The sequence below is a fragment of the Dipodomys merriami genome, unplaced genomic scaffold (genome assembly GCF_024711535.1).
Source record: "Dipodomys merriami isolate MVZ:Mamm:240054 unplaced genomic scaffold, mDipMer1.0.p SCAF_261, whole genome shotgun sequence".
NCBI classification, from domain to species: domain Eukaryota; kingdom Metazoa; phylum Chordata; class Mammalia; order Rodentia; family Heteromyidae; genus Dipodomys; species Dipodomys merriami.
In genome coordinates this window covers 1,331,341-1,350,364 of record NW_027204060.1, presented here as the reverse complement: position 1 = coordinate 1,350,364, position 19,024 = coordinate 1,331,341, and positions in this window count along the sequence as shown.

The following is a 19,024-nucleotide window of genomic DNA, read 5'->3' as shown; positions in this document are numbered from 1 at the left end:
GAGATTCCCACCACAGGGATTTGCACCATGGGTGGGTAGGTGGGGGACCTCTGAACCAGCTTTCTGATAAGGAGATTTCTTGTTGAGAGCTACACTTCCTGGAGCTGCTGGTGTCTGCGGATCTGAGGAGCCTCGGTTTCCTCTGCGGACTCCTCTCTGAGGCGGGGTGTTGAGGGAGAGGCAGTGGACAGAAGCCTGGGGTAGTGCAAAGATGCCACTGTCCACTTGTTTGGGCTGAGACACCCCAAGGAGCTCAGTGCAGCCCTCTGGGGGCGTCTCCCCGGACAGAGTGCAAGGCGAGGACTGTGCCCTAATCAATGGATTGATCATGTGGTGGATTAATAATATGGGGGCATGATTGGGGGGTGTTGGTGACAAAAAGGTGGTGGGACTTTGGAGGAGCAGCTCACAAGAAATGTCCTGGGGACTCTACCTTGTCCCTGCCCCTTCCTGTACCCTCTCCTCTGCTTCCTGTTCTCAGCACTGCCCAGCTCCGTTGCCCTTAGCATTGCCCACGCTGCAGCAGCTGCAGCGTGCTTGACACGGTCTCCTGTCTCCAGTAGGTGCACACCTTGCTGTGCTTTGGCTCTAGAATGTTCCCTGTGTGTTGAAGGCTTGGATACCTTTAGGAGGTGGTAAGAATGTCCAGGAGGCGGAGCCTGTCAGGTCATGTGGGGTGCCTTTGAGGGGACTGTGGGACCCCCACCCTTCACTGATTACCAACAAAGTGGGTGGGCCTCAGCGGCCACACACACCTCACATGGCGCGCCTGCCCTGTGGCCCCGGCTGGCCTCACATGCGGGATCTCCTGGTTTGGGCCTCCACACTGCTGGGATTACAGACATGCCCCAACGTTCTTGGCCCTCCTCTGGTTCATTACCTGTCTGGTGTCTGTAGATGTTCTAATAAACCCTTAGCTAAAGTAATTTGCAAAACTGGCTTTCAGAACCAACACTTCTTGCTCCTTTTCCTGTGTAATCAACCTGAGCGGGTCCTGAGTGCCGGCCACCACACTGGCTGAGCACAGAATTTATGCAGTGAGAACCTTTCTCGCCCCTCGTCCTCCACTGAGCCTCTCCCCACTGCTCATTGGCAACAGGTGCTGGTTCATAAAAACAATTGTGTGCCAGGGGCAGGCTGAGTCTGTGATAGACATCCCTTCCTGTATCTCCAGGAGCCGTGGCCTGCTGGGCAGGGGTCAGTAGGGAACAGGTCCAGTGACAGTGCCCGGGCCCCGGGCCCCGGGGGACAGGCCTGGTGACAGTGCCTGGGCCCCATGTCTGGAGTCTGCTCTTCTCCACACACCAGTCCCCCATGCTGCCTGCTGCACATTCCCATCTCCTGCAAAAGGGAGGCCGTTGGGGATGGCACGGGTTCATGGGGACGGACAAGCTGGTCCCGGCTCACACTGCTGTGGCTTTGCACTGTTTGGCTCGAGATGACGTCTCCTCTCCATTTGGATACTAGGCTGGACTGCTATATACACACAAGACAGAGTCTTCCTCTCCTGCCCTGAACTCCTGGCCTCTCAGGGGTGTCTCCAGTCTCCCCCTCTCCTCCTATGCCTGAGGCTACATGTGGGTGTGCCTACTTCCTTCCCTTTGGAATATAATTTCAATTTTTTTTCTACTTGCTTTTGTGCCTTCTGCACAATTCCCTGTGTGCAGCTTTTCTTCCCGTGGAGACAGAAATTCATATTTATGCTTTACAGGCAGATGCATGGTTATTAGAAGAAACAGAGTGTCCCCATCTGTCTATAAGAGAAACGCACATTCAACGGTTTTGATCAGAAGTTGATGAGGGAAAGAAATCACTCATTTGTGGAAATCCTTCACTTCTTCCCATTCCCATTTGTCTTAAAATTGCTAACTTCTTTTTCAATCAGTCCCTTATTTGGGTCCTTTTAATATTTCTGTGTTGAGGAGGTAGTGATTTTATGGTGTAACTTGTGCTTCTTGTGGTTTTTTTTTTATATCTAGTTTATAATTCTCATTTTATTTTTATGGTGGGGCTGCAGCTTGCCCTGACGCACTACAGATTCTGACCGAATCAACATCCTGAAGACTTTCATGCTGATTTCCACTGTGTCCTCCACTTCTAGTTGGCATTTCAGTACAAGCTTGCTCTCTCTGACTTTACTTCTTTGAAGCAAATTCCTGCTCTAGCCCATGTTGCCAAGGCTGACTTCAGCCTCTGGAGAAGCTGCCTGGCCTTTGCAGTTTGCCTTAAATAATGATTTGAACAACTTTTTTTTTTAAAAAACAACTTTATGTTTTGAAGTAAATTAAGCCTTGCAAAAATAGTTTCAAATTTAGTATTAATGATTCCCTCATCCATCCTTCCCGAATATCAAAGTCTTATACAACTGAAGCCAGTGATGGGAAACAGGACTCGGACCTCTGAAAGCAGGGATTTGTTCGGTGGACACTCTTGTCATGGAAGGAGAAATGCACCATTTGCTGTTTGACAATCTCAGCCCGTTGTAAGGTCACTGGCAACACTCGAAGTGGGAGTTTAGACCACATGGCTGCTCCCTGTCCTCCTTTGCTTAGCCTAGTGACATGAAAAACAGCCAGACAGCTTCCTTGTGTTCATGATAGTTCCCAAACATCCCCCAAAAGTGTCATACATAGAATTGTTTAGCTCCCTTCCATGGCCAGAATATGCCACGTACAACTAGTGAGAGAGAGTGACAGACAGAGAGAGAGAGAGAGAGAGAGAGAGAGAGAGAGAGAGAGAGAGAGAGAGAGAGAGAGAGAGAGAGAGAGAGAGAGAGAGAGAGAGAGAGAGAGAGAATAACAACAGAGGCTGAGCAGATCAGGACAGGAGAGCTAACGGTGAGCCTCAAGGCCTGAGTGCCAGGAGAGTCAATAGTATAAGAAAGAATTCTTGTACTATAAGAAAGAATTCTCCTGGCCTTTCCTTCTTGCCAGGTTTTCGGTGTCCTGGAAGAGGCTTACCACACCAGAAGAGCCATGTGCTTTTTTCAGTCTCCCAATTCCAGTGTCAACTTCTCTAGAATGTGATCCTGGACACACCAACAAGAATATGTACCCAATTATTTGGGGACACTGCACCAATAAAGTTGACAAGGACATCACATCTTCTCGGAAGCTCACACCGTTCTGTCTCATAACTGGTCACGTTGGTTCAGCTGCCCTCTGGAGAAAGCTGTTTCCTTGGCTTCACTGTTAGCAATTTCTTCACATTAGTCATTTCCTCTGTGCATTGGATAAATGTCTGTGTAAGATCCTGGAAACAGTATTTAATATTAAGTTCTCTGTCTCTTATCATACTCATATCTACTAATTTTTGGCACTAATTGATGATCGTTGACTGAGTTCATTCTCTAATGTTGTCACATGACGAGTTAGCAGTTCCTTCACTACTTCTATGCTGATTATTTGGGTTGTTTATTTACAGGTGGGGTCTGGCTGTGTAGCCCAGGCTCACCTCCACTTGGAGATCCTCCTCCCTGGCTCTGGGATGCTGGGATCACAGGTGTCTCTTATCAGTGTTAATGTATACAGATTGATTGATATCCGCATGCACTCATGAATAGTCATGGATAGTCATTAGTTTTCTTGGTTATAACCCATTAGTATATAAGTTGTTCCAATCGTGCTGGGTTCTGGGATTAGGAGGCCTTCTTTAAACCCTGTTTGAGTAGCTTTGTTTTGTGATTTTTCCTGAGCAAGCTCTAAGGTGAGGGTGTAGACAGGCTACTTCCTGGGTGACCACAGCATCTGCACAGGAATCTCCCAAGAAACTTCCAGAAGTCCTTAGCTCCCACTTCTTGCCTGGGAGCCAGAAGCGTTTCTCTTCTTCGATTTCTTTCTATTTTAACTCTATTATACTAAAACAAATGCTTGCTAAAACCTAAAAAAATTATTTACTCCATAAACATGCTTAGAGACACTATATTGTACAATGAGAACTTAATAATAGAGAGAAACACAAAACAGGCCTAGCAACACACCAGCCCCTTCTCAGTACCCCAAGTTATTTCACTCTTCTAGATCAATACCTGTTTGGATCTTTTGGCATTGTGTCAAAATGTTACAAAGACATTTTCACAGCCAGAGACACTATTTCAAAATGAAATGTGAGGAGCTTGAGAACACTGACATTTTAAAGTGATTTCTACGGGCTTGATTTTATGAATAATAAATTCTTAGCATTCAATGCTCGTATATTTTTCAAACTTACTTTTCTCACAAAGTCTTAGTCGCTGAAGGAAACATAATGTATCATTTATATTCATTGCTTTCTGTTACTTCAAATCACAGAAAGCAATTTTAGCTATCTTATTCTAAAATGACTTTATTGAACGAAGGTGTGGGAAATTCAAAGGCCGGACGAGAGTCTGGCTCAACCAGCTGCCCACGGCTCTCCCTGACATCCGAGATGTTCAGGAGGCTTAGATCTTGAGAACTGAGTTAAAAAGCCAGCCCAGGAAGAAAGGTTCCCAAGACTCTTATCTCCAATTAGCCAGCAACCAAACCAAACCAAAGAGCCTGACTAGAGGTGTGGCTCAACTAGAAAGGCAAAAGCCAGGCAATCGAGCAAATGGAGAAAGTGCAAGGCCCTGAGTTCAAGCCCCAGTACTGGAAAAGAAAAGAGTGGACAGGTGTGAAGAGAGGCCCCAGGGAAGAATGGAAGTAGCAGCAGACCCTCTGAAGGATGCTGAAGATGGTGTCTGTGACATTTTATTCAAGAGCCAAAGACCAAAGGCAGAGAGAGCAGCATGCTTTGACTGCCCATCGTCCAAAGGCTGGGCGCAGGTGTGGGGCATGGTGGTGTAGCACTCAGGAGGCTGAGGCAGGTGCATCGCAGTGTGAGGCCGGCCCTGGCCACACAGTGAGGTCTGGTTTCCAAGGTTAGAAGGGTGGGTCCTCCTGAAGACAAGCCTGTCCGGCTTCATCCTCCCCTGCATCCGTCCCCCAGAGCACACCCTGAAGCAGGTAATGAAAGGCAGGCAGTGTTTGGGAGATGACCCCAGGTGAGGGGGGGACACATAAGTTAGGGCTGAGTTCTCCAAACCACCTCTGCTCTGCCCTGAAGGTTCCCAGGTGCTCAGGCTGGAGCTTGTCTCAGCCCAGGCAGAAGCTGGCCCTCTCCCGCCGCACCCCTTCCCCTCCCCATCCCCCAGCCAGGGCCAGGCTCCCCGGCATCCACTCTGGGGCAGGTTTAGCTCACCTGGTGTGAGAGACGGTGTGCCATGACAGCCAGACACAGGGGCTCTGAGTCCAGGCCCTGTGCCCAGACAGCATGCAGGAAACCCAGGCAGGGCTGCCAGGCTGGGCCTGAGCACACAGGAGAGGCTGTGCCTAGAAGGGAGGCTGGGTTGGCAAAAATGATAGTTCATTCATTTCATCAAGTGCACCTCTCACCTTAGAAAAACAAGTCTGACATCCCCACAGTATCTCGTAAGGTCATCCTCTTCAGAACACGGGAGCAGCCTGGGTATTGGGAGTTCCACACATGCGGCACGGTGCATCCTCGTGGACCCCCACACTCAGGCCATTCTACTATAGTCCAGAAAAACAGGGAAAATTTAAAACAAACTGCAGACATAGCAAAGCAATCCTGGGCACCTGGTGTCTTTTAAGTAAGCCAGTTCCTTGTACGTGCCCTTAAGCTAGCACAGGGGTCAAGATGACCTTTGAGCTTTACTGTCAGCTCCCAATGGCTCCCAACATCTCCCCTGTCTTTGTTTAAAGAAGGGAACCTGCCAGTCTTAGGTTGGGTGGATCGCCTTGTCTGCCTTACCTGTCATCGGAAACTTCTTCAGAGCGAAGCTGAAGGCCCTGTCTTAGGTTGGGCAGACTGACACCCCCTCTTACCCGTCTCTGGCTGCGATTCCTCTCAGGGGGAAATTCATTCATTCGGAGCTTGATAACTGGCTGGCTAAGCTCATAAGAGTTTTGCAGTGCACGTATAATGCAAGGAAGGCATGGAAAAACCATCAGCAAAAGCATTCCCAGGCCAGGAAATGTCACTACTAGTCCTTTGACCTTAGTGAAGGATGGGATAGCAGTCTTTGCCACTTCAGAGTCCAGAGGTGGGGATTGTTCTAATCCAGCTATTTGCTTGTGGGGTTGGAAAAGATCTAAACTGGAAGCATAACAAAAGGTGGTTGTTTAACAATAAGTATAGATTCAATAATGCTGCTATACAAGCAATTAGTGAGGTAACTGGACGGGCTCTTGGATCATGCATAAGGGCCCTCTCTATCCTTGTCTGGTGAATCTTGACCCCCAGACTTGTCTTGAACCCCCTGTGTAGCCAATGCTTAACAGTGTAATCCTGTTAAAACAACCTCTACAGAGGAGGGAAAAGGATAACTAACTGGGAGGTGGGTCTGCCATTAAAACAAAAAAAAGGGCACATGGGCAGCAAAGATGGCACTGAGAGGGAGTAGAGTGGGCAGAGCCCAACTTGCCTTATGTTCAGTGTGTAACCAGCCCGTGGAAGTTTAGGTGCATGATAGGGTGTGACCTTGACAGTGATTGGTTCCTCTTCCTCCCCTGCCATGCCACCCGCTCTTTTTTGCTTTAAAAAGGGCTGCTCTGTGTTAATAAACAAGTTTCTTCCTGCTTGAAAAAAGAAAAACAAATCTGTTTGTCAAAGCGCCACAGCCCTTTGGGTGATTTCAGGCTCAGGTAGGAGCTCACAGTGGCTTCTGGACAGGTGGAATAGGGCGTGGACCACATCACCAGAGAGGACACGTGTCACCACAGAGGACACGCGTCACCACAGAGGACACGTGTCACCACAGAGGACACGCATCATCACAGAGGACACGCATCATCACAGAGGACACATGTCATCACAGAGGACACATGTCATCACAGAGGACACGTGTCACCACAGAGGACACGCGTCACCACAGAGGACATGCATCATCACAGAGGACACGTGTCACCACAGAGGACATGCATCATCACAGAGGACACGTGTCACCACAGAGGACACGTGTCATCACAGAGGACACGCATCATCACAGAGGACACGCATCATCACAGAGGACACGTGTCACCACAGAGGACACACGTCACCACAGAGGACATGCATCACCACAGAGGACACGTGTCACCACAGAGGACACACGTCACCACAGAGGACATGCATCATCACAGAGGACACATCATCACAGAGGACACGTGTCACCACAGAGGACACGCATCATCACAGAGGACACGTGTCACCACAGAGGACACGCGCCATCACAGAGGACACGTGTCACCACAGAGGACACACATCACCACAGAGGACACGCATCATCACAGAGGACATGTATCATCACAGAGGACACACATCACCACAGAGGACACGTGTCACCACAGAGGACATGTATCATCACAGAGGACACGTGTCACCACAGAGGACACGCATCACTACAGAGGACACGTGTTGTCGCAGAGGACATGCATCGCCACAGAAGACATGTATCATCATAGAGGACATGCATCATCACAGAGGACACGCATCACCACAGAGGACACGCATCATCACAGAGGACACGCATCGTCACAGAGGACACGCATCATCACAGAGGACACGCATCACCACAGAGGACACACATTTCACAGAGGACACACATCATCATAGAGGACACGTGTCACCACAGAGGACATGTATCATCACAGAGGACACGTGTCACCACAGAGGACACGCGTCACCACAGAGGACACGCATTGTCTCAGAGGACACACATCATCATAGAGGACACGTGTCACCGCAGAGGACATGTATCACCACAGAGGACACGCGTCACCACAGAGGACACGCATCACCACAGAGGACACGCATCGTCACAGAGGACACGCGTCACCACAGAGGACACACATCGCCACAGAGGACACGTGTCACCACAGAGGACACGCATCATCACAGAGGACACGCATCATCACAGAGGACACGTGTCACCACAGAGGACATGTGTCACCACAGAGGACACGCATCACCACAGAGGACACGCATTGTCTCAGAGGACACGCGTCACCACAGAAGACACGCATCACCACAGAGGACACGCATCGTCACAGAGGACACACATCATCATAGAGGACACGTGTCACCACAGAGGACACGCATCGTCACAGAGGACACGCATCATCATAGAGGACATGCATCATCACAGAGGACACGTGTCACCACAGAGGACACGCATCATCACAGAAGACCCGGATCGCCACACCTGCCATAATGCCCATGAGAGAAGCATCAGAACTGCAGTTTCCAGAACAAAGTGGGCCGCCATCTCCCAGAGCTCACACACTGTGCCCAGCAGAGAAGCCAGGTGTCCTTGATGATCATAAAGGGAAAACACTGCACAGAGAAAGCAGAGCTGAGCGCAGACAGAGATGACAGCAGACATCGTCTGAAGTGACCAGGTTCTCAAGCCATCGGGAATAACGCTGTCTGCGCATCAAGGAACAGTGTGCAGATGAACTATCTCAACGAAGCAGAGTAACTGTTGCTCCTAGTAATTGTTTCTTTTGCAATGCAGAAATTTTTGATTTGATGTAATCCCTTTGGTCAATTCTTGCTCTTGCCAATTCCGGGCAATTGGAGTCCTATTCAGAGAACTTCCCCTGTGTTTTCCTGCGGTAGATCTAAAGTTTTGGGTGTTCTATTGAGTTCTTTGATCTATTTGGAGTTGATTTCTGCCCAGGGTTTGCCAACCATTCGTTGAAGAGGCTATTTTTTCTCCAGTGTGTTTTGGCTTCTTTATCAAAGATCAAATGTCTGTAGCTGTCTGGTTTTATTTCTGGTTTCATTTATTCATTTACCCTGTGCTATTGGTCTTCATATCTGTTTTCTGCCAGTACAAGCTGTGTTTGTTACTATGACTCTGTAGTTTGAAGTCTGGTATTGTGATACCTCTAGCATTGCCCTTTTTATTGAGAATTGCTTTTGCTGCGAAGGGTCTTTCGTGTCTCTGGATTGATTTTTCTATTTCTGGAAAGAATGACACTGAGACTTTGGTATACATTGCATTTGAATCTGTAGGTTGCCTTTGGTAATGTGACCATTTCATATTAACTCGGCCAATCCATAAAGATGGGAAGTCTTCCCAACTTCTAGCGTCTTCAATTTCTTTCCTCAAGGTGTTACAGTTTTTGTTGTAGAGGTATTTCCCTTCCTTGGTTAAGCGAATCCCTAGATTGTTTATTGTTTTTGAGGCTATTGTAAGTAGATTTAAAAAATTTCTTCCCAAACTGTTATTTATATAGAAAATGATTTTTTGAGAGTTAATTCAGTATCTTGTTACATTGTCAAAGGTGCTTATCTTATCTCAAAAATTTTGGTGTGATATTTAGGGTCTGTTATGTGTAGGTTCATATATGCAAATGGGGAAAAATTTATAATTGATGAACATTGCAGGATTGCTGTAAGGAAGAATCTATGTACACCAATTTTTTTTTTTTTTTTAACAAACGAGGAGGGTCGAATCTAGGTTACAAGTGTGAACTATGTAACAAAACATTCATTGATTAATCAGCTAACTTGCCACAGTGGGAGGGGGCGGGAACAGCTAGCTCCTACTTCACCTTTTAAATCTGAATTAATTTCAGATCGATTACAGATAACTATTTTAAACCCCCCAAAACTGCAGGAGAAAATGGGTGAATATTTATATGGTGTTCGAACACCAAAGGTGGAAACAGTAAGGCTGTGGAGAAATAGATTTGCTGTTGCATTGGTCAGCTTGGTGTCAAGATGGCAAAAGTCCTGAGGTAAGCAACTTGTTTTGGCTTTTGGCTTTGGAAGTTTGGGTTCCTGACTGGTTGGCCAGTTGCTTTGGGGCCTGTGGCTAGGCAGAGCATCAGGGTAGGGAGCAGCTGGTGGTGCAAAGCTGGGGCCCCACGGCTTCCAGGAAGGGGTGGGGAAAAGACACAAACATACACATCCAATAAGGCCTTCATGGACATGTCCCCTGTGACATCACTGTGACATCACTTCCTCCAACTATGCCCCGCCTGCCACAGCTAGTGACTGAGCCTTCAGTACAGGGAGTTGTGCTGGGAATCCTAGATCCAAACCATGGGCGCCGTGAAAATTCAGATCTCCGGATCCTAAAAGTACCCTAAGTATGTAAAGACTCATGACACATTAAGAGAAAGAGACAGCCCATCATGTGCATCAAAGCCACAGGGATATAGCGAATATTTAAAGACCTACCACGTGTCATACAAAGAAGCAAATGTTCCAAGTGAACGCACAGAGACAGGCAGCTACCACCTCAGCAACCCAGTGTCCAACTGTAATGCAAGACATTGAGATGAAGCAGGGATGGAGCGAGTCTCCTTCTTTCTTTTCTTTTCTTTTTCTCTTTTCTTTCTCTTCTTCTTTCCTTTCTTTTTCTTTCTCTTTCTCCTTCCTTCCTTCCCCTTCCTTCCTTCTTTCCCCTCCCTCCCTCCCTCCCTCCCTCCCTCCTTTCCTTCTTTCCTTCCTTCCTTCCTTCCTTCCTTCCTTCCTTCCTTCCTTCCTTCCTTCCTTCCTTCCTTCCTTCCTTTCTTCCTTCCTTCTTGTCCTGGGGCTTGATCAGGGCCTAGGTACTACTCTACCTGAGATTTTTTGCTCAAGAATAGCGTTCTACTTGAGTGCTCTACTTGAGCCACAGCTCCACTTCCAGCTTTTTTGGTGGTTAATCAGAGATAAGAGTCTCATGGACTTTCCTGCCCAGGCTGGCTTCAAACTGTGATCTTCAGATCTTAGCTAGGATTATAGATGTAAGCCACTAGTGCCTGGCTAAAAAGAGATACTTCTTTTAATTTTTATGTTGTCAAAGAAAGTGTATTTTTGAAATGAAAGCCATTAGGGAAAAAAATAAGAAAGTTTTTCATTTACAGCTGGTAGAAGTAGAGATAAACCTTTGTATAGATCAACTTAAATTTGCTTTTTCCAAGGTTATAAGAAAAAAAATCACATTATTTAGCTAAAGGAAAAGCCACTATGACATGATTTATGTGGTAAGACTATTTTTTGATGGGATGATTTTACTTGAAAATTACTCATAATTAAGTGAAATGTTTTACAATTAATACAAATTACCATTTAATGAGAAAACAATTTCATAAGTAGCTGCACTTTTAGTAGTAATACATGACTGTATTTAATGTGGTCTTTTCCCTATAAAAATAACTCATCAGAATTTCATTAGAGTGTTCATGATTTAATTCCTGTTTATGATTTCCCTCAGTTTGGAGCATCCCTATGAGAGGCAGAGTGTGATTTATACTCTATCCTGATAGCAGTGAGCGTTTCCTCTCCACAGAGGAAAACATGCAGAAATGCTGCACTCGGCACGGAGGGCCATGCAGTCTCTCGTCTTTTCTGGAGGTGGATAGCTGTCGGGGAGCCTTCTGTGTTAGGTGTGTCACGGAGTGGGAGATTTCACATGTGATTGTGGAAGATGGTCATTCTTTGGCTCCTCACTTCCTTTTTGTTACTCTTATGTTTCCTCTTCATTTCTTTTTCTTAACAAAACTCTAGGCCAAGCAAATGTCAATGTACAGAAAAGTCTTGAGGTTTTTGTTTTTGTTTTTGTTTTAGGGCCCTGGGGCTTGAACTCAGGGCCTGGGTGGTGTCCCTGAACTCTTTTGCTCAAGGCTAGCACTTTATCACTTTGAGCCACAGCAATGCTTCCGGTTTTCTGGAGGTTAATTGGAAGGAGATAAGAGTCTCATGGACTTTCCTACCTGGACTGGCTTGGAACTTCGATCCTCAGATCTTAGCCTTCTGAGTAGTTCAGATTTCAGGCATGAGCCACTGCACCTGGCTTGTCTTGGGGTTTTATGTGGTTATCTTCCCTTAGAGGCTGACAGCCAGAATTATGTACTGCACACTCCAATTAAAGACAGAAGAAGAATCGGGACGGAGCAGGATTGGCCTACCGTACAAACGGTAGGGGTCCCCGTGTCGCTATTGCCTGATCATTGTCAGTGTGATAACGTATACACCAGCTGCTGCCCACCGGGACATAAAGTTCCATTTTCATGTCGTGAAAGGGAGCAAGTCAAAGGGAAAGCAGCTCCTGAGGAAGAACCAGAAGTGAACAGAACCTGGTTGCAGGCCCCAGGCAACCTGTGCACGTGGCAGTGGCTGTGGGACGGTGGCTTTCTTCTCAGCTGCCACTACACCTGACCTGGAATCGGAAGAAGCCCTGTGAGGGCTTCTTTCCCAGGAGGAAAGCCTGGAAGGCCAGCTAGGAGAAGGCCTGCTCAGCCACTCACACCCCCAGAGGACAAAACTGCTGGTGGTGTAACTGTTGGATACTGAGCCAGTGTTGAGAACCTCCCAGAATGGAGCCAGGTAAAGTTGTCCACAGATTTTACACCCTGGAGTCCGATCCAGAATTTATCTCATGATTGTTCCTGGTAGGTTAACCAGAAAACCGGGAGCTGCCCTCCGGGGAGGTGGACTACGTGGGTTGAGATGTAGGGGAGGAGGTGGGAGAGCCAACGGTCACCGTGGCAGATTCAGATTCATCAGTGGCAAACCAGGCCCAGGTACAGAGCAGTTAGCTTCCACACACTCAGACCCCAGGGCCTGCCAAAACAGACCCTGCATCCACAGGTTTGCCCCGTGCTCCATTACAGGCAGGATAGTACCAGCTGCCTTAGCTGCTTCAGGCCATATCAGGGTTCTTCACAGAGGAGCAGGTCTTCAACCTTCCAGAAACCACAAGTCACTAACTGCTGCAGGCCCACCCCTCCCACCCTAAGTCCAAGAGCGGCTGATGGGTCAGGTCACTAAGTCTTTCCAGGGGCAATCTCCCTACTTGGTTTTGTGTTTACATAGCACCACGTGCCTTCCCAGGACCTCATCCTGTAGTGTTTGCTTTGGGTGTGACTGTGGTTAGGATTTAGATTTTATCTAGCCTTTGAAAATTGAGAGCAGTAGGCGGCTGTGGTTTCTGAATTGACCCTGGGGCTAAGGGGTTGGTGCTGAGTCTGAAATTTCAAACTTGAATCCAACCCACACTTCCTCCAGAAACCTCAAGGCTTGATTTAGCTGATGAAGCCCTTTGCTCAAAGGGTAATACAGGAAAGTTCCTGTTCTGGTTTGGTTTGTTTTCCTGAAGAATAAACTTGTAAATCAGGCGGGGAAAAAAAAACTTGGACTTTTATTAAATATAACTTCCAAGTTTACTACTGTAACATCCCTCTTGCATGACTGATCATTTCTCGGTCTTGCTTGACTACAAAAGCAAGCTGTTAACTGCCTGGGTAAAGTAAAATAGAAAAATCCTGGCAAGTACGTAGGAGTCATTATCTGTGCAAGTTACCCAGCCTGGCAGCTTGCTCATCACAGACTGCTCATGCATTACAGTTAATGAATTTCAAAAATGCTTTCATAATTTCACACAATATTACGAACCATATTATTGAAAAGCACAGGGAATGCCTACTTTGAAAAGTTAGATAAGGCTTAAGGCTGGGAATGTCTTGTGGAAATATTTTATTAACTATATCAAGCGAGACACTTTCTACAAGCATTATTTCTCTCCATATACCCACACACGGAACATTGAATGAATTCTTCGGGAGGCTGAATGGATTTGCCAGCCTTTGCCAAAAAATGTTGGTTTATATGCACATTCCTTTGCCAAGGGAGACTGTAAATTAGAATATTTTACTCAATTCATTTCTTCTTAGTTATGCGAGACATTCTGGAAGCAACTGATTTCATTCGGTGAGTGAATGGAGAAGGAGCTTTGGGAGGCAGAGTTCTGGCTCTGTTGTGGGGTGGGGTAAGCAGCCAGTGAAATAACCTTTCTTGAAAATCAAAATTCAAATGGCCACAGGTAATGACGTTGTCAGTGGCCTTTGAGCTTGTGTAACAACCTCCCTTCTCAGGCAGTCAGTAGTGATGAACAACACTCTGAATGAAAAGCTTTCTTGCTGAGAAGCCTTCCTGTGGGAGGAGGAAAAAAGAAAATCTGAATCTATCCATGTTGTGCTAAAATGCCTGTGCTTACTTAGGAATATATTGTTTGAGTTTCTCCAAGTAATCTTCCATCTTTCTCGTAATGGCTGCGGCCATATATTGATGGAGTGGCTGGAGACGCTGCATTCTTTAGGGTTTGTGAGGGCTGCTTAGCCTGTCCTCACCTGGATGTGTCCTGCTTTGTCTTCACACGGCACAGGAATGGAGGGCGCAGTGCTCGTTTCTGTGTTGGGCCTCGTGTGCTCAATGGACTGACAGAACAGACTGTGTCAGACAGCCAGAAATGATCAACAAGTCAACAATTCCCTCTTAATTTTTCATCTCTAATCTGAGAAGATGCTGCTTATGTTCAGGGGCTAGTGTGACACTTTCAGGAGTATGGACGACTTTGTTCTACTCCCTGTGAGTGTTGTACAATCAACAGTTGCATTCCACATTCCCACACCAGGATTTGTTTGCTGTGGATCTGGGAGGGAGAAGATTATAGTGGGTGATGGGAGAATTGTACTCAATTCCTCTGGGTAGTGTTTCGATCCATTTCCTACTCCTGAGCCGAACACCTAATCCTCAAGGCAGAAATCTGGTTCTTCCTCAGTCCCCTGCGTTCTCCCAGGTTAGGCTAAGACTGAAAACGATGCTGGATGAGACACTGGGCCAGAGGGAGGGGGGCAGGAAATCCAGTTCACAGTGGCGTCCACTCTGATGGTCAAGCTGTGGAATTCCTTAGCCTGGGCTTCCTGCTCTGGGGTCCCCGGCCAGCGTAGTTTCTCCTCACTGTCTCTTCCCAGTTGTGCTTTCCCTAAGGGAGATAAAGTGCTTAAATAAGTGTGGGGACGTGTGTGGCTGCGTTCTCGAGTTTATTGGCCTGCACTGAGCCTAGTTTTATTTAGAATATCAATAACCAAAAGTGCACTCTTCCAGAGCTATCTGGGAACAAGAGAGAAGAGCAGGAGAATATCTATGGAAAGTTCTACCTTGCCTGTGGAAGATGGGGAAATGTGATACACAGAGGAGATTGTTGGTTGAATCCTGGTCACGAGGGAGGAGGCAAATCTTTAGTTTTCTCCTTTAAAATGGAGAATGGCTCTGGCCATTTGGAACAGAGTCTCTGCCTGAACAGATGCCGGGTGGAGTAGGGAGAGCGCAGGGAAAACATTTGAGATTTCCCCTGCCCAGCCTCCTCCATACATACTGCTATCGAGGTAGACAGACCAGCCTCTGAGCGCCAGACTCCATGTGTCATTCTGGTGAACTGGGAGGAGACATGGCGGGAAGGAAGGCTGGAGAAATGTCGGGAGGATGGGTGGTCAGGCTGCGCTGAGGTGGACCTGGTTTTAGCTTTCAGCGGTACATTTCAGAATGTCACACGAGTGCCACCCTGAAATAACCAAATGGCAGGGGTTACCTCACCGCAGAAGGATAAGATGGATCATGCCAGCTTTGCAAATCACATTCCTCATTTTCCTCAGAGTTGAAATGAATCCTTGCCAAGAGCAAAGAAAGGTTGTGGGAGCATTGAATTTTTTTTTTTTCCCTGATGCCTGCCACTCAGAATTCTTGGACTGGATTTTACTATGATTTCATTTTGAGTGCTTTCTCTTTAGGAACCAAAAGCAAAATAAGAAAGAGAGAACATAGCAACCGGTTGAAGGAAAATACCACTTTACTGTGAATCTCTGGAAGGAAAATCACCCTTTCTCTTCTTCAGTGACATTTCTAATCTTGGAACAGAAGTTTCTGGAAATGGAGTAGGTTCATATAGAGTGAGCTGGAAGGTCTCCTTCATTAGCAGCTGATATACTCACACATATACACACACACACACACACACACACATATATACACACATATACATATGTATATATACATATACTGTTGATCTCTCAGTAGACACAATATGCCACATGACAGATATTAGAGGCATATTTTTTGTCAGATGTGGGGCTTGAACTCAGGGCCTAGGCACTATTTGTGCTTGAGACTAGTGTTCTACCACTTTGAGCTACAGCTCTACTTGTAGTTTTCTGGTGGTTTATTGGAGATAAAGAGTCTCATGGACTTTCCTGCCTGGGCTGGTTTTGAACTACGATCCTCAGATCTCAGTCTCCTGAGTAGCTAGGATTATAGGTGTAAGCCACCCGTGCCTGGCTAGAAGATTTTTTAATTGAAGAATAAAACTATTCTCAGCACACCACTTCAATTGAGATTCCTTTGTTAACTAGCGTGTCTGCTTAGCTTATTGACTTGTTCTGAGAATCCCTTAGGTAGTTCAGGGAATGGTTAGCTGAGCTCGCTTGTACTGGGTGGGCCAACTTGAGAGACAGCTCAGGATGCATGTGGCATGGTCTGGAATGGTGGCGTGGTCTTGGTGCCTTGGGCTCTATGCTTCTTCTTCCCATAATGCTCTGAGCACCCGCTCAATAAAACAAGAAGAGCTGGGGAGCTAGAGGAGGAGTTGTGGGAGGAGTCCCATGCTGGGAACACTGTCCTCACCCTACTCCAGGGTGTGATGGTATCGGCCGGGTGCAGGGTTTGCTTTTTGCTTCGCTGTCTGATTAGCGGCTTGCTCTTGGGTTGTGGTGGACACTGAGGACCAGATCAGTGGATCCTCTGTCTCCTGAGGCGGGCAGGACTGGGTGCATGTTGACAGCTCACATGGGTGGCGTGCCTGCTTTCCTGCCAGTCAGGCACTGATCTTCCAGTGCTGGGGGAAAGAGGTTTTGTCCCTATTGAATCTTGCCACACAACCACCGCCCACCTCACCAGTGGCAGCCTTTGTTTGCAGGATGCCAGGTAGAGTTTTCTAGCCAAGGCCTTCCTAGGTAGGCACTCAGGGGACAGAATGTGAGAGATCTACAACTGAGGGGAAAGGAAGGTATTAGGATCCCCTTCTTTTAAAAGTGGGCAACTTTAGGGACCATTGACCAAATTATCTATCTTTTCTAGGAAGTCAAGTCCATTCTACCAAGAAGTGAGTAAAAGGCCAGATTTGGGGGTTTACTGGTTTGGGGGGAAAATGTCGCAGTGCATGCATGTAACTTTACTGCAGACAGGTTTGTTCACTGTGTTCTTCAATATGTCCTGTTTCTCAGACTCACCAGTCCACCAGCCCACCTGCCCATTTGCCCATTTGTCATCCTTTCTCTTTTTAGGGCAAGTGATAGGGCTGGAGCAAGCAGGAAACTTGACAGACAAAGCTGGTGAAATGCTCGCTAAGGCCTCCTCCTTGCCTCCGGAGAACCATGAACAACCCTAGCTCCAGAGAACCATGAACAACCCCAGCTTGATGAGGTTTCTGTCTTGCCAAAAGGGAGATCTGGAAGATGGGAAGTATTTTTCTTTTCCTGGAAAGGATTTCAAAGATGATCACTTCTGTTTACCTGATGGTTTTAACCCATGTGAGACTATGGGTGGGGGAAGGCCCCACTTTGGGCCTCCACTGGGCTGCTTCTTTCTGATCTGGCTAGGACTCCAAGTGGACCACATGGACCACATAAGTCTGTGGAAATGAGAAGCCAGGGAAGAACACTGAAGGGTGGAGTCAGGTCATAAACCTTATGAACTCAGCCACGAGAAGGGTTAAGTCATGTTTCTCTTCGGAGTTTTGAGGAGCACCTTTGTCTGGCAGTAGACTAAGAGGAGAAAAATTGCACAGAAGTTACTCCACACCTAAGCAGCAAGCCACATACCAGGGAGGGGCCACAGAAAAGACGGCGGGGCTGAAGTGGGTGCATGGTTGCATGTTATGGAAGGGAACAGGGTTGTGTTTTTTTGGAGGGAGCTCATGGTCAGCGGTGCAAGGGAAGGAATTCAAGGTGAAGAGCTTTTCTACTATGCAGAAAAACTTCCCAGGGAATCATTCCACTCTCTTTCCAAGATAGAACTCAGAGCTCCAGATTCTCTCCGACTTCAGCCACACTTTTGCTCAGGTTATTTTTGAGACAGGTCTCACTGTTTGCCTAAGCGGACCAGGACCATAATCCTCCTATTTACGCTTCTTGCTGTAGCTGACCAGGACCATAATCCTCCTATTTACTTGTCCTGCTGTAGCTGGGATGACAGGGCAAACCTGGGCACAGAGCTGGGCACAGGCCTGTGGAGGCTGATACAGGCCTGTGATAAGCTGTAGGGGCGAGGGGCAGCTGTGCCCCAGGAAAGGGCGGGCTGCAACACCATACTGCAGTTTCTAAGCCTAAGTGGTGTGTGAATTTGCAGGAAAATATTTCCTTGGAGAAAAATGATCTGAGGTTCAAATCCCAGGGCTTCCATTTGTGTTCCAAACCTCCCTGAGCAAGGCATGCATGCTGGATGTCATAGTTTACCTTTTTTCTCCTCGTCCTCCTCCTCCTCCTCCTCTTCCTCCTCCTCCTGCTCTTTTTGCACCAGTCCTGGAGCTTGAACTGAGGACTTGGATGCTATTCCTGAGTGGTTTGTGCCTAAGGCTAGCATTCTACCACTGAAGCCACAGCTCTACTTTCAGCTTTTTTGGTGGTTAAGTGGAAATAAGAGTCTCACAGACTTCCTTGTCTAGGCTGTGATCCTCAAATCTTAGCCTCCTGAGTAGCTGGGATTACAGGTGTGCACCACTGTCACCCAGCTTTTTTTTTTTTAAACTTGTGCAACAAAGATAATGCTAAGGACCACAGAAGGCCATCGTGTTGGCTGTAACATGAGGTTTGTGAAAAGCAGACCATGGCTGGAGTCATCTGACTGCTTTTCCTGCTCTTTTCAGAGAGCTCTAAAGAAAGATGCCATGTGGTCGTTGTCTAAATCCAAACACTGATCATTTCCATGCCAAATCCCCTCCTCATCTCTCATTTGAATATCACCATGGAGACCTGGCTCTCCTAGGAAGCCACGGGGAGAGACTGAATGGATAAGCCGTCATCCTCTCCCCTGTGAGTTTTGTGGCTATATGAATGTAAACTTGACAAACCAGAGAAGTGTCTGCCCACGAGGTAGTTTTAGCAACCCCCTTTCTCTAAAAGCTTATCATCAAAAATTTAAGAGATAGCTGGGTTTCAGGTGGCACACACCTGTAATCCTAGCTACTCAGAAGGCT